Source organism: Ranitomeya imitator, chromosome 2 (assembly GCF_032444005.1).
Source record: "Ranitomeya imitator isolate aRanImi1 chromosome 2, aRanImi1.pri, whole genome shotgun sequence".
Lineage (NCBI taxonomy): Eukaryota > Metazoa > Chordata > Amphibia > Anura > Dendrobatidae > Ranitomeya > Ranitomeya imitator.
Window position 1 is genome coordinate 542,190,070 of NC_091283.1, and position 15,038 is coordinate 542,205,107.

The 15,038-nt window shown below is 44.3% G+C and overlaps 1 long non-coding RNA gene and 1 other non-coding gene across 2 annotated transcripts in view; one reads left to right on the forward strand and one right to left on the reverse strand.

The window, feature by feature from the left end:
- The window catches only part of LOC138667575 (uncharacterized), a 79,442-nt gene extending 67,205 nt beyond the window's left edge, over positions 1-12,237 (reverse strand). Inside the window, exon 1 of the long non-coding RNA XR_011318830.1 lies at positions 12,078-12,237. This is a non-coding gene — a long non-coding RNA (uncharacterized lncRNA). The remainder of the gene's footprint in view (positions 1-12,077) is intronic.
- Positions 5,703-5,774, forward strand: TRNAC-GCA (transfer RNA cysteine (anticodon GCA)). Its single transcript has one exon. It is a non-coding gene; the product is annotated as a tRNA-Cys (tRNA).
- Positions 12,238-15,038: the final 2,801 nt, after the last annotated feature.

The following is a 15,038-nucleotide window of genomic DNA, read 5'->3' on the forward strand; positions in this document are numbered from 1 at the left end:
AGAACGGAAGGTGTAATCTTCCAACTTTTATAGATAACAACTACGGGAATGCCTGTCACAAATGAGAATATGATGAAGAAGTAGAATAGGAAGAATAATAACAGTGGAATAAAAAGAATATGTAGAATAGGAAGAATAATAATAGTTGAAGAAAATGAATATGAAGAATGTAATAAAAAAAAAAAATAGGTAGAAGATGAAGAAGAAGATGAATAAGGTGAAGAAGTTGATGTCAAGGATGCTGATGATGATGAAGATGAAAGTGTGGGAAAAGAAAAAAAAAAAAGAAAAAAAAGAAGGGGAAGGGCGTGGAATAGTGAAACATCAATATCTGACAAAATAAAAAAAATTTACATACTCAATATCTTTTTCAATCCGAACGTCTTTAAAAAAAAAAAAAAAACATGCTATTCTATTTGATTGGACTAATCCTCATTGCCTTTAATGTCTCCGCCACCTCCCCCATACATCCTACATTATTCTTAGTTGTTTTCCTTCAGGTAGAATGAACCTACAAGGAAAGAAAGGGTTTATTTTAATTCCGATATTTTGGTCCCATTGACTTGCATTGGGATCGGGTATCGGTATCGGCGATATCCGATATTTTTTGAATATCGGCCGATCCAAACCGATACTTTCCGATATCGGAAGGTATCGCTCAACACTACCCATGAGATTACCGTGCATTGGACCTTAGTCTCAGCCCATATTGTACTTTTGCCCTTAAAATGCTTAGAACACTTTGCCTCCAAAGGTTTAATATGTCACGAGAAACTCTGTTACATGATTTGTCAGCCTGGAGATATTTTTTTCTATTATGTAAGACTTAACAAACATTACAGAACTTGTAGGCCAGACTTCATCATTACTTTGAAGCATTGGCATCACATTTTCAGCATATGTCCTGGACTTTTCATTCAGATGTCCGGGGTTCCTCAGTGTTTAGGATCCGAGTTTTATCACACATGTGGCCAGTGTTTCAGTTTTTACCAACAGCGTTTTCATCAGTGTTTTTCTTGTATGAAAAAAAAAAAATAAAGATTCTCTTATCCATTACAATATTTATCACAGACACACGGATTCTACGCTTCTAGGCAGGGTCCGCAAAAAACATGAGCTAGTGAAGAGCCCCACAGACCATAATGGGTACATGTTGTATCCATGAAATACGCAGATAGAACTTGTACATGAAAAAAAGATATCTGAATGAGGACTTACTGTCATCATGTTGCTGACCCATAAATCTTGTTTTGGCCTAGGCCTGTACACATGCTACACCTGTCTACATCACTATCTTCATAGACTTCTTCACACAGGATGGAAACATCCAATTCAAATTTACCTGAAAATGTTATCAAAAATTCACTGGAAATCCACAACAAAATCCACACGAGGTTTATGCAGATTTGTTGATTTCATGACTAAGGCCGAAGTCACACTTGCGTGTGCAATGCGAGAAACTCCCGCTAGTCTCTCGCATCAATACCCGACAGTGCCACCGGCACTTGGGACCGGAGCGTTCAGCTTCATGTATTTCTATGTAGCCGTATACTCTGGTCCCGAGTGTCGGCAACAGTGGCGGGTATTGATGCGAGAGACTTGTGCAAGCTTCTCGAATTGCACACGCAAGTGTGACACCGGCCTAAAAGAGGGAAAATCCACAATAAAAAATGTTTAACCTATTATAACTGTAACGCCGCAAAATTTTTGTATAAAAAGCTATAGCAGCATGCAGATGAGATTTGTTCAGATCTCATTCACTTTACTTCCTCAGCTTCTTCAGTATTCTACAGTCTCATTGACATCTGTTACACACCTGCCCCAGTCCATTAAAGTTTCTTGTGTTCCACGTCAGGCTTTGCAAGTAACCCGGCAAGCTCCCATGTGTTGCGGTTCCTAGGCCTTATAGAGGCCTCCTACAATACATATATGTAATGTATTAAGAGTTTCTAGTAACACTTTTAGTTTGTCTGTGCACCTGTTTGTGGTTTCCAGTAACACTCCTGCCTTTCAGTGGTCTTCAGGACTTCACCTGTTTGTCTATGGTTTCCTACTTTCAGTGGTCTTCAGGACTTCACCTGTTTGTCTGTGGTTTCCAGTAACACTGCTGCCTTTCAGTGGTCTTCAGGACTTCACCTGTTTGTCTGTGGTTTCCAGTAACACTGCTGCCTGTCAGTGGTCTTCAGGACTTCACCTGTTTGTCTGTGGTTTCCAGTAACACTGCTGCCTGCCAGTGGTCTTCAGGACTTCACCTGTTTGTCTGTGGTTTCCAGTAACACTGCTGCCTGCTAGTGGTCTTCAGGACTTCACCTGTTTGTCTGTGGTTTCCAGTAACACTGCTGCCTGCCAGTGGTCTTCAGGACTTCACGTGTTTGTCTGTGGTTTCCAGTAACACTGCTGCCTTTCAGTGGTCTTCAGGACTTCACCTGTTTGTCTGTGGTTTCCAGTAACACTGCTGCCTGCCAGTGGTCTTCAGGACTTCACCTGTTTGTCTGTGGTTTCCAGTAACACTGCTGCCTGCCAGTGGTCTTCAGGACTTCACGTGTTTGTCTGTGGTTTCCAGTAACACTGCTGCCTGCCAGTGGTCTTCAGGACTTCACCTGTTTGTCTGTGGTTTCCAGTAACACTGCTGCCTTTCAGTGGTCTTCAGGACTTCACCTGTTTGTCTGTGGTTTCCAGTAACACTGCTGCCTGTCAGTGGTCTTCAGGACTTCACGTGTTTGTCTGTGGTTTCCAGTAACACTGCTGCCTGCCAGTGGTCTTCAGGACTTCACCTGTTTGTCTGTGGTTTCCAGTAACACTGCTGCCTGCTAGTGGTCTTCAGGACTTCACCTGTTTGTCTGTGGTTTCCAGTAACACTGCTGCCTGCCAGTGGTCTTCAGGACTTCACGTGTTTGTCTGTGGTTTCCAGTAACACTGCTGCCTTTCAGTGGTCTTCAGGACTTCACCTGTTTGTCTGTGGTTTCCAGTAACACTGCTGCCTGCCAGTGGTCTTCAGGACTTCACCTGTTTGTCTGTGGTTTCCAGTAACACTGCTGCCTGCCAGTGGTCTTCAGGACTTCACGTGTTTGTCTGTGGTTTCCAGTAACACTGCTGCCTGCCAGTGGTCTTCAGGACTTCACCTGTTTGTCTGTGGTTTCCAGTAACACTGCTGCCTGCCAGTGGTCTTCAGGACTTCACGTGTTTGTCTGTGGTTTTCAGTAACACTGCTGCCTGCCAGTGGTCTTCAGGACATCACCTGTTTGTCTGTGGTTTCCAGTAACACTGCTGCCTGCCAGTGGTCTTCAGGACTTCACCTGTTTGTCTGTGGTTTCCAGTAACACTGCTGCCTGCCAGTGGTCTTCAGGACTTCACCTGTTTGTCTGTGGTTTCCAGTAACACTGCTGCCTGCCAGTGGTCTTCAGGACTTCACGTGTTTGTCTGTGGTTTCCAGTAACACTGCTGCCTTTCAGTGGTCTTCAGGACTTCACCTGTTTGTCTGTGGTTTCCAGTAACACTGCTGCCTGCCAGTGGTCTTCAGGACTTCACCTGTTTGTCTGTGGTTTCCAGTAACACTGCTGCCTGCCAGTGGTCTTCAGGACTTCACGTGTTTGTCTGTGGTTTCCAGTAACACTGCTGCCTGCCAGTGGTCTTCAGGACTTCACCTGTTTGTCTGTGGTTTCCAGTAACACTGCTGCCTGCCAGTGGTCTTCAGGACTTCACCTGTTTGTCTGTGGTTTCCAGTAACACTGCTGCCTGCCAGTGGTCTTCAGGACTTCACGTGTTTGTCTGTGGTTTCCAGTAACACTGCTGCCTGCCAGTGGTCTTCAGGACTTCACCTGTTTGTCTGTGGTTTCCAGTAACACTGCTGCCTGCCAGTGGTCTTCAGGACTTCACCTGTTTGTCTGTGGTTTCCAGTAACACTGCTGCCTGCCAGTGGTCTTCAGGACTTCACCTGTTTGTCTGTGGTTTCCAGTAACACTGCTGCCTTTCAGTGGTCTTCAGGACTTCACCTGTTTGTGGTTTCCAGTAACACTGCTGCCTGCCAGTGGTCTTCAGGACTTCACCTATTTGTCTGTCGTTTCCAGTAACACTGCTGCCTGCCAGTGGTCTTCGGGACTTCACCTGTTTGTCTGTGGTTTCCAGTAACACTGCTGCCTGCCAGTGGTCTTCAGGACTTCACCTGTTTGTCTGTGGTTTCCAGTAACACTGCTGCCTGCCAGTGGTCTTCAGGACTTCACCTGTTTGTCTGTGGTTTCCAGTAACACTGCTGCCTGCCAGTGGTCTTTAGGACTTCTCGTGTTTGTCTGTGGTTTCCAGTAACACTGCTGCCTGCCAGTGGTCTTCAGGACTTCACGTGTTTGTCTGTGGTTTCCAGTAACACTGCTGCCTTTCAGTGGTCTTCAGGACTTCACCTGTTTGTCTGTGGTTTCCAGTAACACTGCTGCCTGCCAGTGGTCTTCAGGACTTCACCTGTTTGTCTGTGGTTTCCAGTAACACTGCTGCCTGCCAGTGGTCTTCAGGATTTCACCTGTTTGTCTGTGGTTTCCAGTAACACTGCTGCCTGCCAGTGGTCTTCAGGACTTCACCTGTTTGTCTGCGGTTTCCAGTAACTTTGCTACCTATCAGTGATCTTCAGGGCTTCATCTGTTTGCCTGAGACTTCCAGTAACCCTGCTACCTGTCAGTGGTCTTCAGGACTTCACGTGTTTGCTTGCTGATTCCATGATATTTAGACTTTCTAGTTACTCCGGAGTTCTGTCTGCTACTTGTTCCCGGTCTTCTAGGACCTCTGCTGCATGTCTGGCGTTTTCTAGGACATCTACTAGCCGCCTACGGTTTCCACGGAATTTAGATTTTCTTGTTACTCTGGATTTTTGTCTGCTACCTGTCTGTGGTCTCCAGGACCCCTCTAAGACTTTTGGTTTGCCTCAAGTAACTTTATTATTTGTTTCCCACATGCAACACCGGCCTGCTGCACCGATGGATTATAGAGGATCCCCCTAAACTAGTGTGTTTGCTTTCTGTAACAATATCTCAAACATAAAATAAAACATTATTTGCATATAAATTATATCACATCGTGCCACTAAAACACCTGGCAATTTATGGTTTGACATATGCACACAAACAATTTTGTGAGCTTATTATTGGTAGCCTATTGCTTCTAAAATAGGGACAATTATACTTTGCCTGAATGATGGTTTCTAAAGCATGCTATGTAAAGCTGGGTAACTATAGGATAGCAGAAGTTGCCATTGCACCTGGGTCTTAAAACCTAAGCGGGTATGAGGTTTCCACCCTATATGAGGATTTCATTGATGTGAATGTTGGACACCCTGTTACAGAATTTATAATGGGAATTTCCATTACCACAAATCCCCATAGTGTCAGACGCTAATAACATAACATAACAATGCCAGCTACAGACCTCCATGAAAGAGCACATCAACATGCCCCAATAATTGGCAACAGGTGATGACCACTTGTCATGTAATAGATACAATCTGTGGATAGTGTCATAGGTGAATTCCTCTCCTACCTAACTTTTGTTTCTCACTTTCCAAAAAATGTGTAGACCTTTGTGCCTTTGGTCACTGTACAGTCGTTTTCCTATGAGAATCATCCATGCTGCTAAGTGTAAAATGCAAACATTGCCAAGTAGATGCAAAGGTGACTCATATTGGTTACACCTAACCTGTTTGTCAAGGAAAGGCACAGGTAGGGGGTATAGCTCAGTGGTAGAGCATTCGACTGCAGATCGAGAGGTCCCTGGTTCAAATCCGGGTGCCCCCTTCGTATTTTTTGTCTTTAGTCTCGTATTACTTTCATTGACACCAAGCTTGCCTATAGATAAATAGCTAAGAATTCGTAAGTAGACAGCTGCAGTATTGATTTTTTTACAGCTTGCTTCTTTTTACTGGCATCTTTTTGTATTTCTTTAAATCAGTGGAATGGCTTGCCCCGGAGGTAGTAATGACGAAGGCAAAAGAAGGGGATGTCAGTATTTTGAATTATAAAGAAATGATAAAATTAATAATAACTCTGATTATTTTTTTCACTATGCAGCACAAATGTTGTGTGTTGCTAGATCTACTATGCCATACTATGCTATGGTAATCAAAATACAAAACAAACCCCTGCATAAAATCAGTGGCATAGCGTGTGATGCCAGTGCTGGGGCAAGACAACTATTTTCCACACCTTAGTCCAAAAAAAGAAAAAAGGTGGCACTCACCATCCAATTAAAACAGTCCTTTATTTAGTTTCAATAAATTTTATTTAAATGCTAAAAGTTAAACAATGTATAACTGTTCAGAAATGATCTCCTTCGCAGAGGAGATAAAAAACTTTTTAAACATAAAGAAACAATGAACATATAATACCAGACTTACATATGGGGGGACAGGACTATAACAAGGGGTCAGTAACATTGATGGAAACAGATAGGCAACCCACAGTTTTTCATAGTTGTGACATTGGTAGAATAACATTTTACATCCACGTCAGCAGAAGAGATTTTTTAAGTCGATTGTCGAAAGACAAGCATAAGGGTTAGCTTAGAAAAAGTAACATCGCAAACCAGTCAAGTTCATTAGAGGTATATTATCCAGTTTTTACGATGCTCAGGCGATCTTCAACTTGATAATCTTCATGTCAGGTACTGTCATAGAGATAGGGTGAAAGCCTGACTCAGTTGAACGTTGGGATCCAAATCTAGCCAAGGAGTCCACATTTGAAATAAGGTATTCCATGTGTCATCTCTAGTGGCTTGTATGCGCTCATATAATAAAATTGCATTCATCCTGTCACGAACTAGAGATATGGAAAGTGAAGGGGATCTCCATTTTGCAGCTATATGGATTTTAGCAGCCATACATAATAGACTCGTCAACCTATGCAAGCCATTAGAGAAACTCGGGTACTTCGCCCCCAGTAAGAAAACAGAAGGGTCGAGTCGGATTGCCCTACCGAACATATGTTGCCCTATAAGTTTCACCTCTTTCCACAAATCTGATACCACTGAGCAACTCCACCAGATATGTTTAATATCTCCTGGGGGGTTGCAGCCCCTGAAACAGCTATCTGAAATATTTGGGTAGATGGTGTGGAGATTTGTCGGGACATGATATGTTCTGTGAAGAACTTTAAGAGACGTTTCTACAAGAGAAGTCTGATGGCTGCCCTTCGATAAAGTATCACAGCATCGCCGCCATTCGTCCACTGACAACGTAATCCCTAAGTCCTCCTCCCATTGCCGCATATATTTTAATTTTTCTTCTCCATGTTGGATGTTAATAGAGGAATACAGTAAAGAGATTGTTCCTCTTCCCAGGGGATCATTTAGGCATTTTTGTTCAAAGCCAGAGGTGTTGAAGTAGTTTTATGTGATAAAACTTGTCCAGCGAAGTGAAAAATTTGATTTAGACGTAAGGCCTCTCTGGCTGGTGGTTCATGTTTCTGAATGAATTCCTGTCTAGTAAGTAATATGTTAATTGGAGAACAGAGGTGTTTTAGCGTGGTGATTCCTCTCAAAACCCACCACGAAAAGTGGTGAGGTTCGAAGCCAGGCATGAACATTGGGTTATGAAAAAAGGAAGTCAGCAGGGAGGGTTTAGTTTGTAGGCTAAATTTAAATCTCTCCTTCCTCCAAAGAATTAGAGAGTGGGCAGTAAAGGGGGCAGAGATAAAAAGACTTTGTGGAAGTTTCTCTGTGGTCCATAGAAGGGCCGATAATGAGAATAATAATTTCTTATTAGAAACAACTCCAATGTGACCCATCTAGGCTTATTATTTTGTGAGCAAATGCTAGACAATTGAGCTATCTGAGCAGATTTCAAGTATAGTGCAAAATTAGGTAATGAGCGACCCCTTGCATTCTATGGAGAAACATAGTTTTTTGTGAGATTCTAGGTCTCTTACCCTGCCAAATAAACCTAGAAATCAGAGTATGAATATTATGAAATACCTTGGATCGGATCGCAATGGGAAGTGAGCGGAACAAATACAGAAAACGAGGTAATGATACAGTATCATCTTAATGGCATGTAATCTTCCTAGCCAGGACAGCGTCATAGAAGATTATCTAGTTAAGTCAGCTTGGAAGTTCCGTATTAAGGGGGTATAGTTCCATTTGAAAAGGGTTGACTTATTAGACGTAAGGTTAATTCCAAGATAAGTCAGAAAGTGCTCTTTTTTTGTAAATCCAAATTGGGAGAGTTTGTAACTCTTTAGGGGTGTTTATGAATAATGCTTCAGATTTTTCTATGTTGATCTTAAGGCCAGATATTGATTTGAAATCATGAAGGAGAGAAAATAGATTAGGAAGCGTAGTAAGAGGACTGGTCAGAGCTACAAGGGGGTCGTCTGCGAATAGGCTGACTTTATATTGGTCTCCAAGATTAGTGGGTCCTAGTATGTTGGGATTATTTCTTACTAGATGGTATCCAGATTCTAACGCATCGGGTATTCTAGAATATGTATGTAGTTTATTTATGAAGATTTTAGAATAATACATTGAATACACAGGATTGGGATTGCGCCTGTCGCTGATTGTTCGCGGCCGGCCACGTAGTATATAGCACAGCCACGTAGTATATAACAGCCCATGTAGTAAATAGCACAGCCACATAGTATATTGCACAGCCACGTAGTATATAGCTCAGCCCACGGAGTATATAGCACAGCCACGTAGTATATAGCTCAGCCCACGGAGTATATAGCACAGCCCACGGAGTATATAGCACAGCCACGTAGTATATAACACAGCCCACGGAGTATATAGCACATCCCACGGAGTGTATAACAGCCCACATAGCATATAACACAGCCACGTAGTTTATAACAGCCCACATAGCATTTAACACAGCTCATTTAGTATATAACAGCCCACGCACATAGTGTATAACACAGCCCACGTAGTGTATAACACAGCCCACTTAGTGTATAACACAGCCCACGTAGTATATAACACAGGCCACGTAGTGTATAACATAGGCCATGTAGTGTATAGCACAGGCCACGTAGTATATACTGTAGCACAGCCACGTAGTATATTGCACAGCAACGTAGTATATTGCACAGCCCACGTAATATATTGCACAGCCCACGTAGTACATTGCACAGCCCACGTAGCACATTGCACAGCCCACGTAGTATATTGCAAAGCCCACGTAGTATATTGCACAGCCCACATAGTATATAGCACAGCCCATGCAGTATATTGCACAGCCCACATAGTATATTGCACAGCCCACGCAGTATATTGCACAGCCCACGTAGTATATTGCACAGCCCACGTAGTGTATTGCACAGGCCACATAGTATATAGCAATGTGGGCATCATATCCCTGTTAAAAAAAGAATTAAAATAAAAATAGTTATATACTCACCTTCCGTTGGCCACCGGATCCAGGCGAAGCGTTTACCGATGCTTCTTGCACGCTCCGGTCTCAAGAGTGCATTGCGGTCTCACGAGATGAAGACGTAGCGGTCTCGTGGGACCGCTACGTCATCATCTCGCGAGATCGCAATGCATGGAGCGGTTACCGGAGCGTCGCGAGGAGCAGGAAAGGCCTGTTCTGGATCCGAGGGGCCGACAGACGGTGAGTATATAACTATTTTTTATTTTTTATATTATTTTTAACATTAGATCTTTTTACTATTGATCCTGCATCGGCAGCATCAATAGTAAAAAGTTGGTCACACAGGGTTAATAGCAGCAATAACGGAGTGCGTTACACCGCGGCATAACGCGGTCCATTAACGCTGCCATTAACCCTGTGTGAGCGCTGACTGGAGGGGAGAATGGAGCGGGCACTGACTGCGGGGAGTAAGGAGCGGCCATTTTGCCACCGGACTGTGCCCGTCGCTGATTGGTAGTGGCTGTTTTGCCGCGACCAATCAACGACTTGGGATTTCCGTTACAGACAGACAGAAAGACAGACAGAAAGACGGAAGTGACCCTTAGACAATTATATAGTAGATGGCTTCCGCTAAGAGTTCCATAGCCAATGCGAATAAAGCTGGAGATAATGGGCATCCCTGTCTTGTTCCACATTGGATATTTATAGGAGTGGGATGAGTTGAAGGGAGCTTTAGATAGGCTGTAGGGTTATCATATATTAGTCGATGGTAAGAAATGAGTTTAGAAGAAATGCCAAACTTGGACAGTACCGTGAAAAGATAGGGCCATGCTAATGTATCTACAGCTTTTTCAATATCTAAAGCTAACATTAAAAGTGGTTTTTGATAATAATTTGCTGATTGGATAATATTCAGATTCTTTCTAATAGTGTCTGGGCCTTGCCTCGTGGGTATAAAACCAACTTGGTCACGGTGAATGAGGGTGGGTAATATTCTATTAAGCCTATCGGTGATAATAGATGTAAAAAGTTTGAGATCTACATTAACTAGTGACATGGTTCTATAGTTTTTAGTCAATAAATGGACTCTTTTTGGCTTAGGGATCACAGTCACATGAGCCACATAGAACTCAGGTGGCATCTGGGAACTATTTAATAGTAAAGTACATAAATTCTTTATATTGGGCGTAAGTAATTCACTAAATTTTTTATCATAGAGTGCCGTAAGACCATCGGGGCCAGGGGCCTTTCCTTTTTTTAGATTTTTTGATTACTAAATTTATTTCTTCATCAGAAACATCTGATTGGAGTTGTTGGGCTAAAGACTCAGTAATCTTAGGGAGCGAGAGATCGTCTAAAGGTACCGTCACACTAAGCGACGCTGCAGCGATACCGACAACGATCCGGATCGCTGCAGCGTCGCTGTTTGGTCGCTGGAGAGCTGTCACACAGACCGCTCTCCAGCGACCAACGATTCCGGTAACCAAGGTAAACATCGGGTTACTAAGCGCAGGGCCGCGCTTAGTAACCCGATGTTTACCCTGGTTACCATCCTAAAAGTAAAAAAACAAACGCTTCATACTCACCTTCCGCTGTCTGTCCTCCGGCGCTGGGCTTCTCTGTACTGGCTGTGAGCACAGCGGCCGGAAAGCAGAGCGGTGACGTCACACACGCCGATCCAGCGATGTCAGCAGGAGTCCAGCGACGAAATAAAGTTCTGGACTTTATTCAGCGACCAACGATCTCCCAGCAGGGGCCTGATCGTTGGTCGCTGTCACACATAACGATTTCATTAACGATATTGTTGCTACGTCACAAAAAGCAACGATATCGTTAACAATATCGTTATGTGTGAAGGTACCTTAAGGCTGTATTTATTGTATGGATGACGTGGGCGAGGGTGGACAACTCTTTGGAGAAACAATAAGAAAGAGACAAAAAGGGGGAAGACGAAGACACTGAACAAGTAAAAAATAACATTACACAAAACCAAATGGGCTGAAAGCCCTGAACGTATAGTGATCTGGAATTCCATATTAAGGGGAAGTCCAAAGGTCACTACAGTTGGGCAGCACGTATTCTACCCCGGGAGCCAATCCCCTAAAGGTACCGTTACACTAAACGATTTACCAACGATCACGACCAGCGATACGACCTGGCCGTGATCGTTGGTAAGTCATTGTGTGGTCGCTGGAGAGCTGTCAAACAGACAGCTCTCCAGCGACCAACGATGCCGAAGTCCCCGGGTAACCAGGGTAAATATCGGGTTACTAAGTGCAGGGCCATGCTTAGTAACCTGATATTTACCCTGGTTACCATTGTAAATGTAAAAAAAAAAAACACTACATACTCACATTCCGGTGTCTGTCACGTCCCTCGCCGTCAGCTTCCCGCACTGACTGTGAGGGCCGGCCGTAAAGCAGAGCACAGCGGTGACGTCCAGTGTGCTCGACCTAGGGAGAGCTAACAACTTGCCAGTTCAATCAAATCAAGCCCAAGTGGGGTCACCAGAAATTATGAATATCTGTGTGATATCACTATACTAGGAGGAAGAAAAAAAAAGGGGGGGGGCAGGAGGGACAAGTACGTCTCCCCACCCTTCCTCCTCCCTCCCCCTCCCCCCCAATTTCAATTAGATTCCGGCTTCTCAAAATCAATATGAGTCTTAGGGGTCCACATGTGATAAAGATCAGTCATTAGTACTAGAACAGTAGGAAGCAGATGTCTAGCTTACGATCAGTCAAGTAGCACGTGCGTTCTGGCTCCTTGTCCTAGGAATAGTTTTCCATTCCCTTGTCGGTCGTGACTTGCCTTGTGGTAAGGGTAGTATGGTGTCCGAGATTGAGAGTCCGGCTTGCTCAAGGGCTTGTTTACATTGTTCCAGGGAACAGCATGTGAAGGATTTATTATTATGAGAGAAAAAGAGAGCAAAGGGGAAACCCCAGCGATATTTGACTTGCGCAGCTTGCAGGGCAATTGTAACTGGTTTTAGGGCTCTCCTTCTGGAGAGTGTGGCTGGAGCAATGTCTGCAAAGAGGCGGACTGAGTTCGGTAGTCCAGGTAGATTAGATATTTCTCGAGCTACTGTAAAGATTAGATCCCGGGAGTCCTCGTGGTGTAACTTTAATACCACATTTCTGGGAAGATCATTGAATCTCGGTTTACCTAGAGCCCTGTGTATCCTGGTAATACGGAGCAAAGATGGGTCTGTATCTGGGAGCAATGCTGTAAATAATGCAGTGGCTGTATCTTTAAGGGCTAGAATATTTTCAGGAAGGCCACAAATGCGCACATTGCCCCTACGAGATCTGTTTTCGTAATCTTCGCATTTTAATTCAAGCTCATTGATGCACTCTGTATGTTGTTTTAGGATCTCTTGATCTTCCTCTAATGCATCTGCTGTTGCATCCATTTTTTCCTCTAAATCTGAGGTACGTTGTATAATGTCTTGCAGCTGAGAGGAAATATTTTGCAGAGCTGTAGAAAGTTCAGAGCGAAAGGTCTCTTGTAGGGATTTAGTTAATGCTGCTGTGGATATGGTTATGTCTGCCCGGGTTGAAATATCGTCAGGGTCTGTGCCGCTGTCTAACTGTGACACGGAGGCAGGAGAGGGAATAGCTGCGGCGGTCATCTTGGAATTGTTACCGCTCACAAGGAGCTCGGTAATTGGCCGGCTTATCGGCTGTACTGTGCCTTCTTTGGCATTTCAGACCCCGAGACTCAAGGAGGTGAGAGGGATCCACAGGAGGCTAGCGCTGAACGGGGTTAAAACAGGCTGGTCGGGTTGCGGAGCTCAGCAGAGCATGTTTGCAACCGCCGAGATCTGCGCATGCACCCTAAAACAGTCCTTTATTTAATCTATAAAACAGGTACAGCGGGAGAGGAGCGGAAACCTTCTGTGGACGACTGGCATTTTGTTCTGCATGCGCCTCAACGGGTCCTGGGTGTGGCACTGGACAACCCCTTTAAAGTGTAGTTTAAGTGATGCAGAAAAATTATTATGTGTTACTAGATGGTGGCCCGATTCTAACGCATCGGGTATTCTAGAATATCCATGTCCACGTAGTATATTGCACAGCCCACGTAGTATATTGCCCAGCCACGTAGTATATTGCCCAACCACGTAGTATATTGCCCAGCCACGTAGTATATTGCCCAGCCACATAGTATATTGCCCAGTCATGTACTATATTGCCCATCCACGTAGTATATTGCCCAGTCACATAGTATATTGCCCAGTCATGTAGTATATTGCTCAGTCACGTAGTATGTTGCCCAGTCACGTAGTATATTGCCCATTCAAGTAGTATATTGCACAGCGACGTAGTATACAGCACAGAGCCACGTAGTATACAGCACAGACACGTAGTATATTGCCTAGTCACGTAGTATATTGCCCAGCCAAGTAGTATATTGCACAGCGACGTAGTATACAGCACAGAGCCACGTAGTATACAGCACAGACACGTAGTATACTGCCCAGTCACATAGTATATTGGCCAGTCACGTAGTATATTGCCCAGCCACGTAGTATATTGCACAGTGATGTAGTATACAGCACAGAGCCACGTAGCATATTGCCCAGTCACGTAGTATATTGCCCAGTCACGTAGTATATTGCCCAGTGACGTAGTATATTGCCCAGCCACGTAGTATATTGCCCAGCCACATAGTATATTGCACAGCGACGTAGTATACAGCAAAGAGCCACGTAGTATACAGCACAGACACGTAGTATACTGCCCAGTCACATATGTAACAGGTTAAAAAAGACTTAAAATAAAAAATAAACATATACTCACCATCCGAGGGCCCCTTGTAGTCCTGGCGCTTGTGTGCGGTGCACGCGGCAGCTTCCGGTCCCAGGGTTGGTATGAGCGCAGGACCTGTGATGACGTCGCGGTCACATGACCGTGACGTCATGGAAGGTCCTTCTCACATAGCATCCTTGCCACCGGAACCTGCCGCTTGCACTGCCGAGGAGAGGACGCAACGGCGGAGGGTGAGAATAACCTTTTTCTTTTTATTATTATTTGTAACATTAGATCTTTTTACTATTGATGCTGCATACGCATCATCAATAGTAAAAAGTTGGTCACACAGGGTTAATAGCTGCGTTAATGGAGTGCGTTACACCGTGTTCCATTAACGCTGGCATTAACCCTGTGTGAGGGCTGACTGGAGAGGAGTATGGAGCAGGGAGGAAGGAACATCCGCCTCCTCGCCAGGACACTGTTGTGTGTCGGCACCTTACCCTGGACCATCCTAGCGGACGTGACCCCTGCACCACCGATGGAAATGCTATACAGATGAACCCACGCCATACCAGTGTTTTATTTCAAGGCTAATGTCCGGAAACCTCTTCCATATCTCTTCTGCTCTTACCAAACTACACTTGCTGTGCCGGGACCCTAGAACTTGACGGGTTTACCCATACGGACATACCTATGCTGCATGCCCCTGCCTTCTACAGTCCTTCCATGTAGTTCTATGGAACCTGTGTTGCGTTAGGACCTTAGCCGAAGTCTACACTGGACCATTGCACTACTCATAATTTAACCATTAAGCATCCGCTGGCATCCATCTGGCACTACTCTGTGATCAAGGCCACTGTGTGGCCGAAACGTCAGAGAATTTGAATTGTTGCCTTGTTACGTCCTCAATTTTCTTGCATCTTGAATAAAACTTTCACTTC